Below are 19,136 nucleotides of genomic sequence, written 5' to 3' on the forward strand. Positions count from 1 at the left end.
GAGTCATATCATATCATTTGTTGAACTTTCGATATTTGATGAAATACTATGTGTAATCCAAAGGAATTGCACATTTTCCTTTGAGACCACAGAATAATTTACCTTCTGCATTATCTATCTATACTGTGTTTGTATACTGAAACATTTGCCAGAAGATAGGTACAATTAAGCTTAGGATTAGGATCATTTGCGTGAACAATGTGTTTGGTTGATACGAAATCTGGAGAGAATACCTCCAGTTATGCTTAAATTCTTAAATACCATTTCATGTTGAGTGTTTATTCTTGGGAGTAGCTATAACTTCATAGAAATATACAGTACGCTTCCCACTAGTGAATAAAGTGAGCGACATTTCAAAGAAATGCTGTACAGCTGGTAACTAATGCTTAGTGCTATTCTGCTAATTAGCTTGCAGCTTAGAGAGTAGAATTAAGCAATTAATTTCCTCCACAATAGCGGTTAGTGCTTCCAGCGGACAGTGATGTATCACACAATCTACTTATTTCAGGAAGGAATAAGATAATAACATTCCACCATAAAATATTTCTGTTTATATTGTAATTTAAGACAGTTAATGAGATGGGGAGTTGGGTTTATATAACAACTATTATAAGAAGATAGAAAAAGCCTTCCCACATTAATTTTTATCCGTGAATTTCCTTCCAATTAAAGCCTGATCCAGTAGAAGACACTGAAATCTTTGCTGCTGACTACAGTCTAGGGAGCCTTTGGACAACAAAAACTCTTCCTCAGTTATACCTTGGAGGAAAGCATCTATAACTATACCATGTCCTTGAGGGCAATGAGGCTTAGTAAAATTCAGTGCATTTCATTAAAGTGCTAAAAGCACTGCAAAATAATATTGCCTGATGACCCAGAACATGCCAAGTTAACTTTAAGTTGACAGTAATTCATGTTTGTGATAGCATTAAGAGGAAAGTATGACTTTTGTCATTTTAAAGGTTGACAGCAAAAGGCTTGATAGCTGCAGCTGGGAGAATTAAAATGGTGTATTAGGACAGCCAGCAAGCCCATGGCCCATGGGTTGGGGAGGCTTATTGAAAGGCAGGGAAGGGTTTATTACCACCTCATACATTAGGTAACGACCTACACTATCGCAAATTTTGAGGACAACACAAGCAAGAGGTGAAACAAGCATCAGTTGCCAGGACAGGAGCAATAAATATTTTTAAGGGACAAGCCAAGAAATGCTGAGTCTTGTACCGCCAGGTTTATCATGTAACAGGCGTAAGGCAACACTTGGTAGCGCTCAAGCACCTGAAGTGGCAAGAGTAAACGGGGAGCAGGAATTAACGTCTTCAGCTGGAACCTAATGGCAAACCAGTGGGACAGGTGATCACCTGGAAAGCCCAAAGAGGGAGGAGAAGCACCCCCATGAGTGGCGAAGCCAGCAGATGAGTACTGCCTCATGACAGACTAGAAGAGTTTAGTACGACTTGCCCATTGTCTTGCATTTAGGACACCGTAGTTTTGTCAGATTCTTTTGTTTCAACGTTTTCCTGAGAGTTATTAGAATTGCCCCAAATCAAGTAGCTGCCTGTTAAAAGCTCCTTTGTAAAACACTTGATTTTCTTCTGCTAAACCCCTTTAAAACAAATGGATTGTATGTGCATTCACTATTTACTGTGACATCACCAAAGCCAGATTAACTCTGAGAACATGAAGCATAACAGTTATAATTTAGTGCGCACAGGTAGTTTGATGGATAGGGAAAAAATGCAAGAGGCAGTTTTGCTTTCAGCCTGATGAAGCTTAGCTAGAAACAATTAGTTTCATGATTTGGAATAAATGTGTAAAGCCAGCAGCAAAACAATATCGATCTCACTCAGTTGCTGAATCTTTCAATTTATGGCAAACATAATTTAAAAGCTCATGACATTATTCATTGGTCCTGTTCAAAGACAAAACATTTATGTTCGACTGTCTAGTGCATTTGCTAAGGTGACTCAATGCCTTATGGCACCAGTACAGGTAGTTTTTACCCTTCAATCCATCTATATAAATTATTTTCTTGAAAGCTTAAGTGTGCAGTGAGAAACTTTTAAATCAAATAATCCTGTAACAACTCTATGCTTAATGATGTCATATACTAGCTGTCAATCTCATCCTGCAAATACTTTGGTTGCAAAGCTGTTTTATTTCCTTCTAACATCCCAAGGGAAAAAGAAAGGCAAGAGGACTGTTTTCAACAATCATATTCTAATAAGTGATTAATAACCTAAGAATTATAAATCAAATAAGCGTAGAGGAAGACCACATTCTCCTGATGAGTGTTTATTTTCCTTGAAAATACAAATGGCAGTGATTTTCCCCATTATAAATGGAAACTTTTACTAGAGAAAAAAACACGTGGTAGGAAATTCGTGCCTCAAATATAATAATGCTTTATTGGACTGTTGTTTAGATGTTCCAAGATGCTTCATGGCAAACTATTAAAACCCTTTCTCTTCTGTGCCTTGGTATCCTTGATTTGTCTCTGCGTTTAAGAGGGATGGTTTATAGTTCTGTAGTTAAGCTGCAGACGAGCTTTGCAATTCAGGCAAGTGCTCAACTTCTTTATTACAGAGGAACAACACAACATATTCTCAACATTACAGATTCTTCTTTTTCAGTAAAAAGTTAGTTTTATGAGAATTGAAAAGTGAACTGGTAAGTTACGGATGAAGACTAAAATGTTTCTTCCATCAAAATAAAAAAATCTTTCCTGGAATTATCTTCTTATGAGGTAACCAGAGTTTTTGCACAGCTAAACCTCAGTGATATCTTAAGTAATGCCTATGTTGAAAGACTTTTAGGATTATGAGTTATTTTTCTTATAGTCTTCTTAATTGAAAACTTTTCCTTCAGCTGGACTTAGAAATAATGTATTATGTATTAAATACATCTCAAGAACTTCCTCTTAAAAACAAACAAAACCAGGCTGCATTCACTTCTTGCTCACACTAGTGCTGTGAGAAGACTTCAGTAAGAAGATTTCAGTTCAATCGAAGTTAAATTCCATTTAAATTGAAGTAAATACACCGTTTCAGTGAACTAATTCTTGCTCCTGCTAAAATCATCTGACTTAACTGCTGTTTGAATTGTTAGGCAGTGTTCAGATTTGTACTTAATGAACAGGAAAATCATAAAATTATGATAATGGTGAACTTCTCTTCTGAATCCAGCATTTCCTTACCTTTCAATTCATCTACTTTGTTTTTCAAAACTGTCCTCATAGCACTATTTGAGTAGTAATGCAGTTCTTATAGCTGTGGAGGAATTGCAGAGTGCACATACCAGCCCTTCAATTACCTCCAGGGACGGCTGTTTAATTTTAATAAGTACATACTTATCATTTTGATTTTTATGAAGTTTTACAGTAGTACAACACTGAGCACTGTGGATGAAGTCATGGCACAAACAGGTTATCAGACTTTCGAGGTGTGCTAAATTATTTGGAAACAATTGCCACATCTGGGAGATGAATTTGTGAGATAGCCTCACTTGTGAATACTTAGAATCCTTTTCTAGTTCTCATTCTAAGATTTTACTGAATTGTACCATGAATCTCTTTACTCTCTGTTACTTAGACAGCATTTAAATCATTCATTTAAAAAAAAAAAAGTATTCTGTAGGGTGCTGTCTATTTCTTCTTATTCCTTGTGCCTCAAACATTGTGTCACCTGGATATCATACCCTTTGGATAATAAATTCTGATATGTTTTCCATATAATAAATGTAAACAGGAAGCACAGTTAATAAAATAATGTTAAAACAGTAGCTTATAGGTAAGAATGCTCTATATTTAAAACTGGCTTAATTGTAATATTGCTGAACTGTAGGTCATATGATGAATTTTTCTGTCCTAAGCCGAAGTTGTGCAAGAAATTCTGTTATATTCCGCTCTCCCTTAGAATAAAGTTCAACCATAAGACTTTAATCTCATCACTTCCTGCACTGCTGTAGACTTTTCTGAAAGTCTGACAGTCTTCTGGCTTGCCTTGTATTCCCAGAAGAGTTCTTTCTGAGAGGCATGACCTATTGGAACAGTGCATACATCTGTTTGTAACATCTTCCAGTAGAACTATACTTTATTTTTTTTTTTTTAACCTTGACTTACTTCTTCACCTTGATTTTTGCAAACTGTAATTTTTCTTTGTGGGAAAGCAGACAGAAGATGTGTGTTATAGAACTGCAGCAGTGTTTCCTATGAAGCTGTGAAACATGGATAGCTTTCTTCCTTGAGATCATTTTTATATATATATATATACACATATACCTCAAAAGGGAAATGTACACAGCTCCATTTGTTTCTTGTGCTGTAGGTTCTCTATAAATAATGTCATTTGTTAGTGAAATTATCCTTTTACTTCTTGTATGAGGTGAACATAGTTTTGTGTTATGAGATGCATCACAGGCAACGTCTAAGCTGACTGGGGCTCCCACCAGTGCTATTGTCTAAAGACAGAGCAGCAGACAGATATGCCTCAAGGGACTGAAAATCTAAATAAGAAGGATAGATGGAGGAAAATTAAGGATAGAAGAAGGAAAGAGACTTCTGTGGATGGCATAACTAACAAAGGCTAGTCCTTAACATTTCTCTCTAATATCTAGTATCTTCTCCGACATCTAAAGCATAATTGGGTATTCTGTCAGAGGCAGCAGTAATAAGACTATTCTTGAAGCCACTACTGCCTTCATGAAAATTTAGGGAGTGTAATATCTTTGGAGTCTACTCTCTGTCAGATGTGTTGCAAATTGGCCAAGGAAATTCCTGAGGTGTAAGACAAAGTGAATATGGCCATCTAAGCTTCATTTTCTTGGGAAACCCACTTGAAGAAAAGGTAAGTGACTTACCTAGTGTCTCCCAGCAAGCAGACAATAGCCCTGGGAGGTTTTGCCAGTGTCTTCTGTTGCCCTGTTCCATGCCCTTTCCCACAGAGTCCTGTAGTACAAGGCCAAAGTCATGATCTGACCCTTCCTTTTCAAGTACTACTGTTGTTTGCTTTCTTTAGATTAGAACAACATACATTATTTAATTGTATTTAAAAAGGTCTGGTAACTTCATTATTTCTCCCCAAGCTGCTTTCTGAATTTGATGTCACTTGCAACTTACTGAGAAACTTCTTTTTTCCTGTTGTCTGCCATTAATTAACTTAATTGATTCTGTCTTCTTTCTCCTTCCAGCTTTCATCCACTTGCACTCTCTTTCATCTCACTTTATTTAATATCACTTTGAAGGAATGAAGATGATATAACAGTATTAGTGTGAATGGTCAGAAGAACATGGGAAAAGATCATGATATAAGCAACAGAATATGGAATATGTTGCATCTGTGTTTGTTAGTTGACCTGTCAGTATACTGATATCCTAATCAACTGATGTGGCTTGATTTGGTGAGATTTTGAGCACTCCTAAGTAACAGCTGCTACCATGAACGCATGGAGCAGAACTGAACCCAAAAAGTCCCAAGCAATGTGATATACAGAATCCCAAAATGTGAAGTTTGCTTCTCCATGGCTATTTTTATTGTAGATATTCACGCCTGCACAGTATGGCTGTAAAAATGTTGTCAGATCAAAATCTTTCAAACCATTTAATGACAGCATTTTGCTATCTAGACCTGATTGAGATTCACAGGTGCCAGGTGTGAGACAACAGAGGATCACTCTAACAACCTGGAGTCATCAGTGGTTTCAGTGGGACAGAATTTGAATGCGATTACAAATCCAGTCCTTAAAATCAACCTAACATAAACACAAGCCTTTCATGCATATCCCCTGTTGATATTTAACATCTGCAGTCTTTTTACAGAAAGCAGAGGGGGCTAAATGGATCATATGGAAAGTAAACTCTTACAACAACAAATAAGAAGAAAAGTTAATCAGTTGCAAGGAAGTAATTATTATCACCAGAGTAATTAGTATCACCAGAGAACTCTGACCCTTCGAAGTATTTGCCAACTCTTTAAGGCTGTCCTCATACATAACAGACAAAAGGTAAAGCGCTTCCTTCAGAGACTCTGAGAACGCTATATCCCCATCTTGCAAACATTTACATCAAAGTTATTAGTTCCAATTCTTTGTGACACGGAGCCTGATTATATCTGAATATCTTCTCATAATAAGAGAAGTTACTGACACCGTGTCAAAACCACTAATCTGTTCTGATTACATTTGGATATTTTTTCAGGTTGCCCTGTTTTTTTCCTCTTCTTTTGTATGATGCTTACATAGCATACTTGAGCATCTTTTCTTGCATTGCTCATGATAGTCTGCTCATCTGGGACCTGTGAAGTTATGTAAATAACAAAAGCAGAAAATTGTGCTCATGAGGACAATTTATCATCAACACTTATGACTTGTTTCAGATGCTATCATCTTCTAGCTTATTGCACTGTAAAAAGGAAGCTTTCTTTAGTTAATATTTGTGCAGCATTTTCAGGACAGAAAGGACCATAAAGTTGCTGTATTATAAGAGATCTGTGACCACTCAATAAATCTTGATTGCCTTTTGATCATACTGTGGCATCCTGGAGCTTTGCACTGTGATCAGAGACAAAACTGGGAAGGAGGAAGAAGCCCCAGCTGCCTCTGCCTCTGTTAAAGGAAAAGTCCCAGTAGGCATTAGCGATGTGGAGTCCATGGTAGGTCGGTGGGCACTAAAACATTTCTGTCTTACTGACTCTTCTGTCAACTTAATAGGAATACTAGTAGCATCATGCCAGGAGTTCATGAGCCCTTTTTTGTTGGTATTGTGCTGGTAATCTTTACCGGCAGTGGTGTTGCATGTCACCATTGGGCGCGGTGCAATGGCAGGTCCTACTTCTAACCGAGTCAGCATCTCCCTAGGCTCTAGGCAGACATAATTTCAAGTTCCTCAGGTGGTGTAATTACTTCAGTTTGGTGCTAGGGTTTAGAAAAAAAGTCCTAGAGGCTGGAGCATTAGCTTCAGGATTTAGAAAAGCCAGGTTGTAATCCTCAGACTGCCTGCGTGAGTTTGGACAGGACACTGTTCTTGTCTGCGCCTCCAGTTCCTGTCTGTAAAGAGGGGTTGCAGCTTAGGGGTATTTCAAGTACTTCTGCTTGTGAGAAGCATGGAAGTCAGGTTCAGAACAGATAGTGGCAGATAAACATCTGAAATATACATGGTTTCCAGGGAATCCTTAGTGCTACCCAGGTTACCTCACTACAGATAGAGATACTGGCTTTGCTCCAACTGCTCTGTCAGCTGTACAGCACATCTTCTCCACATCTTTTCCTCCCAAATACTTGGAGATGTGCCTTACTAAGAGGCAACCAAATCAGCTTGAGGCAGAAGCTGTCCAGAACAAAGAGGGAGTAAAAGACCAACTTGGGGTTCAAAGCGTAAGGAACTTTGTTAGGACTAGGTTGAGCATACAAAGTGGATGGTTAGAAAGTCCACGTACCTCCGATGGGCAGTGCAGGTATTGCAATCCCTAGCTCCTGCTTAGGAATACAAGGCTTTTAGGAGGTCTGAAAATTCACTGTTCCATAAATATGGATGAGACAGGGAGGAAGCTCTTGTTTATGCTGTTCTAATTATTCAGTTTGCTGCAGCAGTTGCTGATTTGATGCATCATAACAGCCCTCAGAGTCAATACGAATAGTGGGAATGTTGCTGAGGAAAGAGGAGTTAGCACTCAGCAAAACTGATGGCTGTATCCGAAGAAGATATTGCAGAGAGAATCCTCACTCTTCCAGGAATTAGCTTTCCAAGCCAGATTTCAGACTACCTCAATAGTAAGACCTCTTGCAAAATGGCATACTATTTCTTTGTGAAACACCTACTAAAATGGAGCTTTGGACATTTTACCTGAAGTTTCTGTGTGTTCTTGTAATCCAGTCAGAGAGAAATATATCTTTTCATTTTTTCATTTGCTACCAGCTGAAAAAAAAAATGTAGTTTTCCTGTGCTCTGACATCTGGAATGCCCTTTTGTCCCCCACATACTTTGCTCCACACACATCCTTTCTGCACCCCCTCAATGCTATTCTGCTGTCTGATCTTTTGAAAACAGCAAGTGGCTAGGGATTAAGCTCAAAGCCTGACATTGTGCTGAGTGAATTGATTAGCAGATAATACCAGCTGCCTTCAGTAACTGATGTACGTGAAATTTGTCGTGTGCTAACTCCAAAGGATCTGAGTGACAGTAATGAGTTCTGTTGCTATATCTTCCCGAAGCCTGACAGTTGCTTTGCAAACACAGTAATTGGAGAGTTACATATTGAACACTAATAGTGAGGAGGAGGGGCTGCAGAAATTGTCAAGGTTCTTAGGTTTACTTATTTTTCTAAGAAACTGTGTTTTTCTTATCCCTGTCAATTTGTCTCATTGAAAGAAAAATCAAATCCCGGCTATGACTCAACAGTAGACTGAATAAATTAAAAATAAATGGCATCCTTATCACTGAATTGCAGTGACTCTGAAAGACTGCAGAAACATGCTAGGAGTAGCACATAGTTCTCACATTATAGTGTTCTCTTTTTGGGTGATTTGGGAAGCAAAAGGATTTAAGGAAAATAATGGCCTTTGTTTACACTGATGTCAGGTTAACAAAGCTTTTAAGCATATTAGCGTACTATAGGAACTATTTAGGAGAGCAATTTCCTAAGACACACATACACATCTATAAATAAGTATAAATATGTTAAAAATATGTAAGTATAAATAAGTACGTTGTTGGTACTCAACCTAAAATCTTTTTTGCCTCTACCAAAAGAAATAGAATTGTGGAAGGCTTGTACTGAAGCATATCTTTAAGCAGATTAAAAGGAAATACTTCCATTTCAGAGCATAAAGTCATTCTAGGAAAGTGATTGCCATAAGAACATATCTGAGACATATTGTGTGGTGAAGTTTTTCTTTAAACAAACAAAGAATGAACTAAATAATTATAGGACAAAGGAGGTCTTGTAAACTACCAGAAAACTATGTTAGAGCAATAACTTAATAGTGGTCCAGAGCTCAATCTGATTAGTTTTCTTCATTACACAGCTAGATAGGTACTTCTGGTTTTTCTGTTTGTTTTGGAAGGATTTCAAAGTCAGTTTATCAAAGACAGGATTTTGAATTAAGTCTGATTCTGAAATTAAAACCTGAGACGAACAGTTTCCAAGTGAAACCAACTCATAAACACAGGCTTACCTTTTTTCCCAATTTAACTGAACTGACATGAAATCACATTAAATGTTAATGCTAAGCACAATCTTCACGGCCTTGTTCCCAGAGAACAAGAACACTCTCCAAAGAACACAAGACGACTCTAAATATTTCCCCCTCTTCCTTACCCAGGCAGCATTTCCTCAGAGTCAATAGATCCATAATTACAGACTCTCTGTGATTGCTTTTCTGGGTAAAGCTGGACAAATTCTTAGCATCTGTGACTATACGCTCTTTATTTCCCTCATCATTCAAGAACTCTGTCTCTTTCAGCCTCAGTTCATCCCTCTAGAAGAGCTGGCCAGAGCTGTGGACAGCATCCCACATGAGGTTCTTCATGCTGCGTGTATTGGTGTTAACATCTCCCTCTCTTTACTGAAATTGCATCCATAGACACACATCCAGAGAGCACGCCAGCCTTTGTATCACATTGTTGTATCACACTGCTGTCTGATGCTCTGCCTCCATCCTACCCCTGTTCAGTGCTTTTTGAGAGCTCTTGCACTTACTCTAGGTGTCTCCTTTAGAGGGATTTGGCTTCATAATACTCTGTGAATATCTCCTGTCAAGTACCAGATGTTGCAGGAGTTACTTGCATCAGAGCAGTAGAATGAGAGAAGGGGGAGAAGAGCTGTTGGCAGCTGAGGACCAGCCTCAGCCAAGCCGAGACCCTTGCAGGTCAGCAGCTGTGCCTCCTTGGTTTGCCTTCTCTAGCCACATCCCCAGACACTCATTTGCAGTAGTGCCATTCCCACAGTGTGTTTAATCCCTCCTTCCTCATTTGCCAGTTCTGGCTCTTTGCACAGTGAACTGCAAACAGTAGACTTTGTGCCTGCCAATGCTACCTGGCTGCTGGCACATGGGGGCTGTCCCACTGGGGTGCAAGGCTGTTCGTTGACTAAGGAGGCTATAGGAAGAGCAGCTCCAAACAACTCTGCAGTTTGGGTGGAGTGGACAAAACAGGTAGTAAGGATGAGAAGATACAGACAGTTCTGCCAGTCAACTTTGCATCTGAATTTAAGTGTGCATATATTAGGCAATTAGAGATTGCTGTGGTAGGAGTGTGCAATACCAAAGAGCTGATGCCATATAGTCAGCACTGATGGCTACAGTTGTCGATGGTCTTAGCTACACAGATGATCAGGGCTGAGAGCTTTTTGAGGAGATAAACTGGAAATTAAGTGGGCACTTCCTTTCTTCCATCTCCCTGTTCAAATTTGGGATCTTATCCTTTTACAAGATTATTCCCAGTCCTTGGGTTCTGTCTCTGACTACACACTGTGTGATGCATGGTGGTGGTGGTAGGGGGGTTACCTTGCCAGACTGGGAAGGTGCCTTATCCTGCTGCTTAGCTGCTTCTTCCCCTCCCCGCCCACCCCCATTTTCTTAGCTGCTGCTTCTTTTCTTAAAGCAAAACCAGTCTTCTCCCATATCTCAGAGTTATGCTTTTTCAATGACCACCAGTGAGTTGTGGGGCCTCTGTTTTTAGCCTGTGCTCAGATTTTCAAGACCTTTGCTGTTATCCCATGCCTAAACTGTGTATCATAAAGAGAAATACCAGGGATCAAGCTCTGGGTCACACAGTAAGTTTCTAAAAGAAGTTGGTAACAAGCCTAACAGGTCAGGACTAGGGCCTTGCACTGTGAGTATCTGGCACAGTTAGCATAAGATGGGTGGCCTGTTACTGGCACTGACAATACTATATTTACTGGGCCACTGAGTACAAAAATGCTCACATAGTTACGCCATATTAGTGTGCTTGGATTTAAACCAAGGTAATATTAAAATCCGTGTAGTCTAGTTCTCATTTCACAGATGCAATAGGCCTCTGCTTTGGCTACACTTCTGTGTAACCTTAGGTAAATCACTTTGTCCCCAAGTCTCAAAGGTACTTGGTCCTTCATTATTGCCGTGCTTTTGTTGAATCCCGGCCCTGAATTAGGTTCTCTGTAGGAGATGTCAAGACAACTTGATATCTTGATCCCAAGGCAATAGCCAAACAAAAAGCCAGGAGTTAGGAATGAAATGCAGAAGGCATCTTATCTGTACTCAGAATCCTAACTCATTAATATGGCCCTGGGGAGTTTTGTCTATTTTTTCTGTTATTAAATGAACAGAGAGAGAGAGAGAGAGACAGTAGCCTACACTTACAAACACATACCTGGGGTATGGTTATTGTGAGCTGAAATCATTGCCCAGTTGTGTGACTAGCAGATTTGTGCCTGCTAGGGAACGTTTCTCTCATTCACTCGTTGAATTGTTTACTGATACTGGTTGCATCAGTCTAAACCTGAATCTCCATACTAGAGGTGGGTGCCCTCGCCACCCACTCATGGGGTAAATGGTTTGGCCTTTCTTTGAATATAGTTTGAGTGTGTATATGTTTGTATACATGCAAAAGCATGCTCAACGAATACTTCAGAAAAAATAGTTATTCTGAAGATCTTGCTCTTCAGAGAGTGTAAGAGAAAAGGTCATTTAGCTGCTTATTTAAGGGTCACTTCTATGCTCTGTGAAGGGTTTTGTATGTACTCAACTAGAATAAATACAGGTATTTAGGCAGAAATTTTGAGGTTATTACTGGGATCCAAAAGATGAACTAGGCATTTGGAGGGCAAGTAGGTGCCTAACTACCCTTCATCTTGGCTTTCATCTTTGTCTTGTCCATAAAATGGCGATACCACTCTCAGGTTTGAGGGCTTTTAGTATTCCTCAGAGCTCAGCCAGGATCTTCCATTCTAAAAAATGTTAGAATGATTGCGAGGAAACACTAGACTAGAAGGACTTGTAGGGTCTCCTGTGGCACCCTGTGGCGATAAAACACCTTTCACATGAACAGAAGGGACCAGAGCTGCTGCCTGTTCCCTTACAGCCAAGCTCTGACCCCCATTATGCTGGAGCCGATGGTACCACAACATCCAGCCCTCCAAGGATGGCTTAGGCAATAGCATTGGAACAGGGATAAAAACTCATTCTTTTAAGCTTAAAATGTTTTGTTTAAAATTCACAGCCAGAAATACTAAAACAAGCTCCTGAGAAACAGATTTTGAGCCTCGCTGTTGTCTGTAGCCAAACTGTGTTTTGCTGATTTCACTCCCATGTGCTCTAATGACCCTTTGTGTGGCTGACCAGAGGTTTAAATCTGCAGCTTTAATTCCACTTCTAACCTGCAGCTTTATAGAATAAGTTTATGGAAATAGGTATCATCTGCCTGCTGCTGCTGCTGCTGCTTTTTTTTTTTTTTTTTTGAGGCAGAGGCTTTATTCTGAAAAGCAGCGCAGTTTATTGTCTCTAGTTCCAACAGAGGAAGGAAATTCCCCAAATACACTAAGATCTTGCAAGGACTTTAGAGACTAAATGGCCTGTCTAAAATAGCATAGCAGCTTTAAGGAAAAGTTGGAATCTGAGGTATAGTCCAGTGACTTAGCTATAAACCCAGTTTTTCTTTGAGGACTAGAAGACTTGCCGGGGTCTCCAGAAATATTTCAGTGCTTTGATTGAGATCCTTCACAAAATTAATCATGCACGGGTAGCATTTGTAACGTACAGATACCAGAAATTCCAGTTATCCCCTTAGATCCTCACTGGAGTCTTTTCCAAAATCTCGCCTCCTTGACTCTTCTGCTCTAAGAAATGAAGGACCCACCAACCCTCTGGTGAAAGGAAGGAAGAGTTAGACTTCCAGTCCCATGGAGAGGAGTAGCTGGCAGTGTGAATGTCGTGGTTTAACCCCAGTCCGCAACTAAGCATCACGCAGCCGTTTCCCCCTCCCCCTCCCAGTGGTGTGAGGAGGAGGAAAGGAAAGAAAAAAAAAGTAAAACTCGTGGGTTGAGATAAGAATAGTTTAATAACTAAATTAAAATATAATACTAACAATAGTAATAATGAAATATAATAATAATAATAATGAAAAGGAATGCAACAAAAAAAAGAAGGGGGGGGAAGGAAAAAAACCAGTGATGCACAATGCAATTGCTCACCACCCGCTGACCGATGCCCAGTTAGTTCCCGAGCCGCGATCCGCGCCTCCCGGCCAACTCCCCCCAGTTTATATACTGGGCATGACGTTCCATGGTATGGAATACCCCTTTGGCTAGTTCAGGTCAGCTGCCCTGGCCATGCTCCCTCCCAGCTTCTTGCACACCTGCTTGCTGGCAGAGCATGGGAAACTGAAAAGTCCTTGGCTTAAGATAAGCGCTACTTAGCAACAACTAAAACATCAGAGTGTTATCAACATCATTCTCACACTAAATCCAAAACACAGCACTGTACCAGCTACTAAAAAGAAAGTTAACTCTGTCCCAGAAGTGCTGTCAATGGCTCTCACATGGCCTCAGATGGCAGCGACTGCAGCAATTATTCCAAATTAGTAGCCACTTTTCTTTAGCTTTTGACAATAAGGTCTTTATTTACAAACAGAAATAGTAATTTCTAGAAATAGACATGGTAGAAGTCCTGCAGAAAGTTTTCGGTATCTCCCTCTACTCGCTTGTGCTCAAATCAGATGCAGAGCAGCTGCTCCGAGTCCAACCTCCCGACTCCTGTGTGAGTGAAGAGCTGGCTTTGATCTCTCATCAATGAACAAATACAAGAAAGGCTTTTTCAGGGGATGGGAGCAGTCCTGTTTCCAGGTAACCACGTCCTTTCCTCATTGATCACTATGGAAACCTGATTCCTTCCTTCTGTTTCCTCTAAATGAGAAAGCATGTTTCCCTGCTAGCAGAGAGGGGAACTCTTTGATTTCCTATTCCAGTCCTTGACTCCGCAATAGCAGAGGGTCACTTTCAATTCTAATGCGAGGCGCTTAAATTTCAGCAATGTTGAAACAAACAGACACCCCAGGCAGTCTCGCAGCTGCTTCAAAATAACCTGCTCAAAATTCATTGAAAAGAAATGAAAGCCTTTTTTCTTAGAGAATTGTGCTATTATGTGCAAGCAAAGACGTGGAACACAATTCAGCTCCCATGCCTTCCACCAGCCCTTCCTGGCCGATCAGACGTTTCTGCCTACAGGTTAATTACTGTCATTCTTAGCTGACGCAAAGGAGTTTTGGAAGACTTTTGTCTTAAACTTGAACTGGTCTAAGGTCAGGATGAAACTTTCTGAGAACATGGTTTCCATCTTAAAGAGTGCTTCCCAAACTGCCTCCTATCTGCATTTGTTCAGGTCTTCTCCTTACCAATTTGTGAGAGCATACTAGCTGACACAGAGAAGTGGCATTACAAAAATATAGACATATTTCACCTTTCATTTTGGTCAAAATGCCCACCAGACAATACTGATTTCACTTATGCTTCCATCTCCACTTCAAATGTTCCCAGTTTAGAACAAAGAAGAAGGCAGTACCAAGTCCCAGGCTCCCAAACATGACCAGGTGCTTAACTTTTGTTGGAATACTTTTGACCACAAAATCTGATTTTCTTTTTGTTTCCAAAGGTTTCAAGAATTCTGTCTCATGATGTTATTTAAGTCCTGCAATATTCAGTGTTTTTAGTAACATAAAGATCTGTGGTTTTCTTTCTTGATAATCCCATCATGTGCATGAGGTTGTTAAAATATATAGTGGTATGTTCTATCAGTACCTCAGATGGGTATATCAGCATTTTCTCCTACTTTCTAAGCTTGCATACCGAGATCTTAGCTTCCCACACATTTCAACTTGTATATTTATGTGTCTTTATCCTGGGATCTTTACAGGTCTGCAGCCATAAATGACATTATCCATTCACCCTCAAATTATCATTATTGCCTTAAAGCTAAAGACATCTGGAGTTTCAGACAACCAAGTAAAACAAAACAGCCCTTTCCTGTTATTAGCTTCCATGACAATCAGAGAACTAGTTTCCAGTCTAATAGATTATTTCCAACAAAATTACATTGCTCTTTTAAATTGCTGCCACTGAGGTTGGGGTGGGGAGAACCATGAGCAGATAGTATTTTGCTCCTTTGCTTTATGTTGCTTTAACATGATTTTTCATATTGAAATTCCTAATTTCAAGACAAGAAGAGTCTTCCAGTGAAAAACTTGCACTGAAAGCCAACAGTTTCAATATTTTTACATAAAATTATGAAAATTTAATAGCTTGCTCTGGCTGGCATTTTGTTGGGTTTTCTTTTTAAATTTTTGAGTGATCTAAAAAAAAAGAACTATTTCACCTGATCTTCCTCTGGATATTTTTAAGACTGCTTTTTATCCCCCTCCAATCATGCTACAGTTGAAATTGGCAGAGGCCAGTCACACGCTATGCGCAGTATTGGTCCAATTCTATTTTTAGATACATCCAAGGAGAAGCAAATGTGGCACAAGCAAAAAGCCAGACAGCTTTTCCTCAAAGTGTATTGTCGGAGGCTTTCTCTCTGCAGGAGGAGCCAATCTTGCAGGTCATGGGAGAGCTATCTACGTGAGTTTGTTACAGACTTCAAAGGGCCAGGATTTCACTCCAGATGAAAACCTTGGAAAAGAGCCTCACTTTGGCCACTGCATCAAAGGACTGGAGTGATGTAAAATGAAAGCTAAAAGCCCCTTTTCTGGTCCAGAGGACGATTCCCTCCAGCAGAGACACCACGTAAAACAGCACACAGCCTCATTCCAGATGCCTGTGCATTGCTTTCCTTTGATGGATGCCCATCCCAGTTTAAGAATAGGTCCAAGTCACAGAAAGATCCACACTTTGAATTTTCTTCAGCATAAGATGAGACTGCATTCCTTGTCTCTAAAGTATTGCCTCTTCTCAACACAAAGGTCCAGTCCCAAGAATGGTACAAGCTTGTGAATAACACTATAGAAAAAAATATGTTCTCCCCTTGCATACATGCACATAGCATGTAGTACAGGTCTAAGAAGATACCCGAGAATTATACTGTCAGATGCTGATTGGTTTGCATTATTGAAAGAGCTTCTGCTGTGGTAATCCAAGTTACTGTTTCATATATTATAATAATTCACATGTGCAAAAAATGCTCATTGTATCCTTCTAACTTCCAGTAACTGTCCTTTTTGACAGGCAGAAAATTCCTCTTTGTGATAAAACTAACCAAGAGCCAGCTGGAGAGGAGATTAAAAAGGAGTTTCTGATTCTCTTATCAAGCCCCACTTCGGTTTCACTTCAGACTTAGTTACGGTTTTTGGTTTTACGCTGCAGTAGCAAAACATGCAGGAGCAGCAGCTCTGAAGGGTTCTTTGTGTTGCTGTCATCTCATAAGGAAGAGCAGCTGTTTACATATAGACTGTATAAATGTGGGCTGGGGCTTTTGCAAACTGAATACAGCTGTAGGCTTGGAGAGCTCTCGTTCCATGTTCAGTCTTGGAGAGGTATCAGAAACCCTGTTAACTGCTACATTTTGTGTGTGTGTATAGAAGTATGCATGCATGCACATATTTGTGTTCTGTTCTCTTACAGGCATAATTTCTTGTCATATTAGGAGGAAAAAGAACTATAGTTGGGTTCTTGAACCAGCTACCTAAGAGAGGTGGCTCTTACGATAAATGTCTGCTGGCCATGTACGCATGCCATGTGGAGATGCTCACCCTGCACCCTGCAGGTAAGCTCCCGGACCAGCACAACTATGCCCTTGAAGAATTCCTGTTAAATATCCATTATGAAAAACACTGCATTAACACAGTGGGACTGCTCCAGGAGCATGAAGGTGCTACCTCTCAATGTGATGAGCTCTGCAGGCACCCTGGCACATTTACAGCTAGCTGGCCTCTCTGCCCAGCGCTGCATCGACTACACAATATTCCTTCTGCCCCTGTTTTCACAGTTGCAAAACAGATTTCACAACACAACTGAGGATTTGGAAATGTTTTTGTTTGTGGCTGCTCCCCGACATATCTTTTCAAACCCCAACATTCTACTTTTAATGTTCCAGTGTTTTTTGGCAAAGAACAAAATAAAAATCATAGGAAGAAAAGCAATAAATCCATTTCTTTTCCTTACAGAAAACATAAACCAAAAAGCTACTTAGTCAAGATCCCTTGCACTCCAATAAATAATGTTGATTGCAAATATCAAAATTTGAAATAGAAAATAAGTTTGCAGAACCAAGAAATATTTTTAACAAAGCCACACAAATGATTTGAGGATATTTCAAAATCTATTTTTTCATCAATTCTTTGTGAAATAACTAACTCTTTTGGCCAGCTCTGGAAGATGTGCTAGTGATTTGTGCATCAGAAAGAGAATAATACAGACAATCACCTAGATGGTAAGGCTTAGCTTGTGAATGTTTGCAAAGCAGAACTGAGAATCTTAGATGGAAGCACTATAGAAATAAAATTAATATCACAAATCCTACAGAAAACTCGTTCTGTAATAGGACTAAAGTTTATCCTGACTGGCATGAAATATGAAGCTTTTCCAAAACCCAACACACAAATAGAATCAAAGCAAGTAAACAAAATATTAAAGAACTACTGTAAAGCAGTGTACTATATAAACCCAAAAGGGGTCACTTTGACTCTTAGCTGTTGCTGCCCTCATAGAAACTTAGTGGCACCATATGCAATGTTTAAAAGTGCCTAACTCACTTGGATGTTCCTGAAAATGTTATGCATGAGCCACCTTGCCATTTTTTGTAAAAGTTTACTATTCATTACAAAATAGGCCAGTGACTAACCCCGTCTGTAACCGCCAGTATGAGAAACTTCAAAGGAGATTAATACCAGAGCAGGTTCTTAACCTACCTGTGCCCCTCACTGAGTTCCCTCCATACAGAAAGGCTGGTTTGTGCCCCAGCACACCTATTTCCAGCAGGGGTTGCAAGGAAGGGACGGGCCTCTGAGGATCTCAAGTCTTGTGTCACATAACGCAAAAAACTTCATGAAAATTTCTGCCATTGCAAACAGAAGCTAAATTGTGAATCCTGAAGACAAACGCATTACACAAGAGAAGAACTTTATCTATTTAGGGGCATGCAGACAGTTTTCTCATCCTTTTTTAGCCTCTTGGTGCAGTGTAATTTCCCTTTGTTCCAGCAGGTAGAGCTATGGCTTCAAATATTTTCCAGAAAAGCAGCTGGTCTATTCATTTGGGTTGAGCAGTGTCTCCCCAGCTGCATGACTTTGTGTTTTACATCAGAGCTCTGAAAAACCCAATCCAAACCAAAGCACAAGCATTCTGCTTGCATTTCCATAATTGGTAGGAAGCTAAAACTGGGATCCCATAAGCCGGACAAGCCTTAATCTTGCTGTGACAACTGTAAGACTGCTCACAAATACTTAGTTATATGGGCTGAAAAGCTGTGTTAAAAATCTAGCTATCTCAATGAAAAGGGTGCTCTGTGAGGCAACATGAGGTGATATGATTTTCTGCCATAAACATAGAGACGGAACACCCACTCCCTTGAACGCCTGAAGCATCACCAGCAAAAACAAAAACACTGATTTTTTTTTTTTTTTTTTTTTTTTTCCCCCCAGGGAAGGGACAGTAAGGAAATTCTTCAAGATGGATGGTAATCTGGTCAATTAATGTATTTTTTCTAATTTTTTAGCTAAGACTCCAAGCACAGAACAAAAAAGAACCTGGAAAACTTACAGGTTTTGAAATTGTAGTTTGTTTAAGCAGTATTTAAACATTGTTTCCTCTAGACTGTCCATATATTTCCTAAGTCAGCCAGAAGTGGCTGGTTTATATAGAGCTTCACCACACCCACAGTGCTGTTCCCATTTGTGGATTATCATGGATAGTTTATAACCGGAAAATATTAACAGTTTCTTGACCTAGCCTTTTCTGAACCTGGACCAGGCCTGCAGTGACTATTACACAGATGTTTACTAGCTGGAGAGAGTTAGATCTCTGGTCTTATTTCAGTTTCTGATGAACAGCTGTCTATACCAGAAAGAGAAACATCCCGAGTGCTCCTTCCCACGAGAGAGCTCACACTGAACATGAAGATGGAACTGCAAGACATTATCTCTCCAGCCCAGACCTGAGATGTGAGGGGGGTGGTTT

This window comes from Gymnogyps californianus, chromosome 1 (assembly GCF_018139145.2).
Source record: "Gymnogyps californianus isolate 813 chromosome 1, ASM1813914v2, whole genome shotgun sequence".
In the NCBI taxonomy this organism is placed as follows: domain Eukaryota; kingdom Metazoa; phylum Chordata; class Aves; order Accipitriformes; family Cathartidae; genus Gymnogyps; species Gymnogyps californianus.